General features: G+C 35.9%; 1 non-coding gene across 1 annotated transcript; it reads right to left on the bottom strand.

Moving 5' to 3' along the window:
- Positions 1–2,655: 2,655 nt before the first annotated feature.
- LOC122094568 lies at positions 2,656–2,762 on the bottom strand. The gene has a single exon (XR_006144883.1). It is a non-coding gene; the product is annotated as a small nucleolar RNA R71 (small nucleolar RNA).
- Between the last annotated feature and the right edge of the window lie 3,218 nt (positions 2,763–5,980).

The following is a 5,980-nucleotide window of genomic DNA, read 5'->3' as shown; positions in this document are numbered from 1 at the left end:
AGAAGTCATATTTCTTCATGGTTATGAAAAGGACAAAATTCTAACCAAGATGGACGTGTTCAATTGCAAGTACACATTCGTTTGATCAACTATACAAGTGATTATTCTTTTCAGGCCAGAAAAAGAATAATGGAACAAAACTGAACCAAGATGCAGAACCAGCCCATCTGCAGTTGTCCCAAGGGTATAAGGAATATTCTAAATACCAACAAGGATCACTGGACCACATCCCCAAGTGATTGAAGATTCATTTTTAGTAACAACAACTACCTAGCCTAGTTGGTGAGTTGTGGTGTGCAAAATCCTTTCCTTATTAGGAGGTCTCAAGTTCGAACCTCTTACAACCATTTTGTTGAGGTTTTTTTAGAAGATTTTCTCTCTCCTACTCATCACTTAAAGGAGGTCGGCCAAGATGGTTGTACGCAAGTTTGAAGAAGAGAGAGAAAATAAAGAAAAAAATAGGAAAGAAGAAAGAAAAAAAGAAAAGACAAGGGCATGGATGGAATTTTCCATTAAAATAGAATATTGTCCAAATCCAAGCAAGAAAAATCGGCCAAAGGGGGTTTCTTGCCAAGAAGAGAGAGAAAAATAGAAAAAGGGAGAAAAATAGGAAAAAAAAAGACAAGAAAAATTGTGGGAGATCTCTCTCCACACATTTTCTCTCTTCTCTCTCCTCCACTTCATCAACAAGATAAAAAAAAAATTTTAAGAAGCTAAAATTGTTAGTTTCACTCCCCCATTCTCTATATAATAGAATTACTACAATGGGAGGAGGCACTTCATTCTCCTTCTAGGATTTTTTCTTAGTTGCTCTATCTCTTTCTCTAGTTTTGTTTTTCTCTAGCTCTAGTTCTAGGTTTATGCTTTAAACACTTTTGTAAGTTCTTTTTATTCAATTAATGCAAGCAGTTTTGTTTTTTATTCAGTCTTTTATTTTTATTGTTTAAACAATTGAAGTTGTAATTTTCAAGTTCTAGTTCTAGGCTTAGTTCTAGGTGACCAGAATAAGCTATGAAGCATATCTTTCAAGTTCAATTTTTTTCTTCAGATTTGTTTTCTCTAGTACTAGAAATTTCAGATTTGGTTTATTCCAGATCTAGTTTTTAGTACTGGTAGTATCTCAAATCGATCAAGTTTTCAGTTCAAGGGATGAAATTCAAGTAAGTAGGCTCCTTCAGTAGTCTTCTCTCCTCCCTCTCATTCCCTCTTCTGACTACCCTTTCTTTCTTAATTTAAGATTTTATTTTCAGACGTTACATTATTGCTATCCCTTTCCCCCAAGGTTCATAGTTAATGTATGTGTTGGTTTTGCCCCTCCTAAACATAGAACCATCATTTTATTATTTTTATTTTAATTGTCTCCCTTTTCCTAAAACCAAGTAGAGTAACCCTTGTAACAGTGACTCTCTGGTCAAGTAGGGAAGCTCATATTATGATGCATCCCTCGGCCTAAGTAAAGAAACCTACTTGTGAGTCTCTCTTTAACTTTATCCCATTTCTTTTACTTTATTTTTATTTCAATATTTTTTTTCCTTCATTACTTTTTAATTGTGTGGGGTGTTTATTTTTAGCTATTTATTTATTTAATTTTAATTGTGTGGCTTGTGTATTTAAATTCTTAGATGACGAATGGTTAGGACTTTATTTTAGATACATATGTTTAGGACGGTAATTAGAATTAGATCACAATCATTAATCTGTTTACTTTTGTATTATTAAAAGAAGCAAAAAAATAAAGTGACTGCTCTCCCTGTGTTCGAACCGTAGCTACACTGATCCGTATGCTTGCGGTTATATTTTAAAATCTCAAATAAGTTTTTAGCGCCATTTCCGGGGAGACAGTTCCATGTTATTTTTCGCTTTCTTTTGGTAAATTGGAGTGCTTTGTTTGCTTTGTTTTGTTTTTCCTTTTCTTTTATTGAATTCATGAGAAGAACAACTTGCAATAATAGTTGTATCGGTGGAGGTCGTCATGCCTCACAGTATGATAAAGACAGGTTTCACCTTGTAGCATTAACTTAGGAATTGACCTGAGCAACCCCAGATCCCTGCCGATAAGCTCCCAAAAAGGCAAAAAAATAAAAAATCAAAAAAGTTGTTAAAAAAAAAAGTTTTGCTATCCATTCTTTTGTGCTTGTCTTACTCTAGTTGTGAGTAGTTTTCTAGTGCATGAGTGTTAGGTGGGTACATAATACTAAGAATTGGTTAGAAAGAAGAGATCCAACAAGTAGTGACCATATATGTTTGCTCTTTTTAAAACCTTTAAATATGGGAGACCAACATCAAAACCCTTCACTTAAATCTCTGAAAGATAGGTTCTACCCTGCTAGAATAGTCCAACCTTCCTGCATAGTTCCACCACAAGGCTAGGGCAAAAATTTTGAACTCAAATCTCAATACATCACTATGTTGCCCCACTTCCATGGGTTGACCTCTGAGGATGCATACCTATTTTTAAGGGAATTTGAAGAGGTATGTGTTCTAATTAAGATCCAGCAGTTTTCTGATGATACTGTTAAGCTTAGGTTTATCACTTTTGCATTAAAAGACCAAGCTAAGAAGTGGTTGTATGGGTTACCCATAAATTTCATAACCTCATGAGAACAATTCACAGTTGTTTTCTTTAAGAAGTTTTTCCCAACTCACAAGACCAATAAGCTTAGAAGTGATATCCTTCAGTTTAGGCAAAAGCCTTGTGAGTCCTTTTCCAAAATTATGGAGAGATTTAAGGATCTACTCCAAGAATGCCCTCACTATGGCCTAGACTTATGGCATTTATGTCAAATAATTTATGAGGGTATTTATTACCCAACTAAACAAATGATAGAGTCTATGTGCCTTGAGGGATTCACATCCTTTATAGATGAAAGAAATGCATAGGAATTTTTACTTGACTTAGCTGACAAAATCCGTGAGTGGGAATTAACCTAAAAGAGTGAAAGAACTATAGGAGGAAAAGGATATTTTGTGGATGGGATAGTAGCCAAGGAAACCCATTTGGATAGCCTAATCAAGAGGATTAGGCTATTGTTCCTAGAGAGCCATCATCAGTTAATTTGGTTAAGATTTGTGCTTGGTGTCAGTCCCCTGGACATGTCATAGAAGAATGTCCCAACACCTTTGGGGGTACTTCTAATGATAGTGTTAATGCCTTATACCAGAATAATCCATATAGTAACACCTACAATCCAGGATGGAGAAATCACCCAAATTTCTCTTGGAATCAGGGCAACCAAGCAGGGCCTTCTAATTTTCAAAATCAAGATCAACCTGGACCCCAAAGGCCTTCCTTTGTACAATAATCTTTTTTCTAAAATATTTTTCCTAGGTTAAATGTAGGACCTCAGGCTAGTTTTCCTAAGGCCCCTCTCCTATCATCTTATCAGCAATCCCCTGGGTTTACCAATATTGGAGAGGCAAGTAGAATAAGTGACTTGAAAACAAATATAGCCCTCCTCATGACAAACAAGGGGGAGAAAGGAACTTTACCCAGTCAACTAGAGACAAACCTTAGGCATCATCAACCTATTAGTTCACAAGCACCAACTAATGCACCACTGAATATAGTATAAGGTCAGATCCAACAAGGGCCCTCTAACCAATGTAATGTTGTTTATGCCTTTAGGAGTGGAAGAGAGTATCAATAGAGTGTTCCTAAACCTTTTCCATCTATTATTCCTGTTAACTCTCCTTCAGTTGAGGACACAAGTGTGCCTCTTGTTCTAGGTTCATCTGATGAACCTAAAGATTCTTTTGAAATTAAAGATGATTTGGTTGAAGAAATAAAAAATGATTCTTCTGAAAAAGGGCAAATCCTTAATAGTCTTTATGTTTTTCCTGTCCCATTTCCTAATCACTTGGTAAACAAAAAGAAGATTGCTTCCATGGATAAAATTTTAGAAGTATTCAAAAAGGTAGAAGTGAACATCCCTCTTTTGGATGCCATATCCCAGATCTCCACCTATGCAAAGGTACTGAAAGATTTGTGTACTCACAAATATATCACTAGTGTACCTAAAAAAGTGTTCTTGGCAAGTAACATTGGTTCCATAATTACTCAGCCTATAGCAGCTAAGTATAAGGATCCAGGGAGCCCTACGATATCTTGTATCATAGACAACATCTACATTGAGCATGCCTTACTTGACCTTGGCGCAAGTTTGAATCTTTTATCTTACCATGTATACAGACAACTAGGATTGGGAGAATTGAAAGCTACTGGAACTACTCTTCAGTTAACAGATAGGTCTATTAAGATTTCTAAAGGGATGGTTGAGGATGTCTTCCTAGAGGTGGGAGAATTTATTTTCCCTGTTGATTTCATTGTGTTAGATACCAAGCCCTTCTCAACCAAGGATGAGATCCTAATAATTATAGGAAGACCATTCTTGGCTACCACTAATGCATTAATCAACTGTCGGAATTGTTTCCTAAAGTTATCTTTGGCAACCAAACTATTGAGTTTAACGTGTTTAGGATAGGCAGGTAACCACATATGAAAGAAGAGATCTATATGCTTGAGGAATTTTTGGATTTTTCTGATGATTTAATTACCAACTTTGATATTGATTTCGATTCAGAATTTCAAGAGTGTATGGATGAGTTGGATGATGATAGTGAAAATTTATTTTCTAAAGTCTTGAGTCTTCACACACATGTGGAACCCTTAAGACCCCTTTCCAATTCTATTCCCAAACCTTCCATAGTTGAGCCCTCTAAGCTAGATCTTAAGGAGTTACCATCTAATTTGAAGTATCCTTTCCTAGGGCCTGACCAGACTCTTCCTGTAATAATTTCTTCAAATTTGACTTCTAGCCAGGAAGAGAAATTACTTAAAGTGTTAAAAGATAATAAAGAAGCCCTTGGTTGGACCATAACTGATATTAAGAAAATAAGCCATTCTATTGTGCAACATCATATACATCTTATGGAGGATTTCAAACCATCCACGGAACCCCAAAAAAGAGCTAACCCAGTGATGATGGAAGCCATTAAGAAAGAAATCCTAAAGTGCTTGGATCATATAATAATTTTTCCTATTTTTGACAGCTAATGGGTAAGCCCAGTTCATGTAGTGCCTAAGAAGTCTGGGGTGACTGTAGTTCTCAATGTCAATAATGAACTAATTCCAACCCGTGTCCAATCAGGGTGGAGAGTGTGAATAGACTACCGGAAACTTAATGTGACAACCTAGAATGACCACTTTCCATTGCCATTCATTAACTAGATGTTAGAGAGGTTAGCTAGACATGAATACTATTATTTTCTTGATGGATATTCTGGCTATAACCAGATCCCAATTGCTTTAGAGGACTAACATAAGACCACTTTTACATGCCCATATGAAATATTTGCTTATAAGAGTATGCCCTTTGGGCTTTGCAATGCCCCAGCTACATTCCAACGATGCATGATGAGCATCTTTTTTGACATGGTCAAAAAATTCTTAGAAGTATTTATGGATGACTTTTTAATTCATGAGAATTCCTATTATGAATGTCTTCATCATCTTTCCCTAGTTTTGAAAATGTGCATATCTAAGAATTTTGTTTTTGAATTGGGAGAAATGCCATTTTATAGTTAAATCTAGTATTGTTTTAGGCCATGTAATATCCACAGAGGGAATTAAGGTAGATAGAGCCATAGTGGATTTAATTGGTAATTTATCACCTCCTCAATTTATTAAGGACGTCTGGTCTTTTCCAGGGCATGCAGGCTTCTACAGAAAGTTTATTAAGAACTTTAGTCAGTTAGCCTGACCTCTCACTTCATTACTTGTCAAAGATCAAACTTTTGAGTTTTTTAAAGAGTGCCTAGAATCCTTCAAACAACGTAAGAAGGAGTTGACCAATGCATCCATTGTTCAACCACCTGTTTAGACTGAACCTTTTGAACTGATGTGTGATGCTTCGGATTTTGCCATAGGAGCGATTTTGGGTCAAAGGATTAATAAGTTGTCCACTATCATTCATTATGCTAG

The sequence above is a fragment of the Macadamia integrifolia genome, chromosome 11, assembly GCF_013358625.1.
Source record: "Macadamia integrifolia cultivar HAES 741 chromosome 11, SCU_Mint_v3, whole genome shotgun sequence".
NCBI lineage: Eukaryota > Viridiplantae > Streptophyta > Magnoliopsida > Proteales > Proteaceae > Macadamia > Macadamia integrifolia.
Note: the sequence above shows the minus strand (reverse complement) of the source record. Positions and strands in the feature narration are given on the sequence as shown.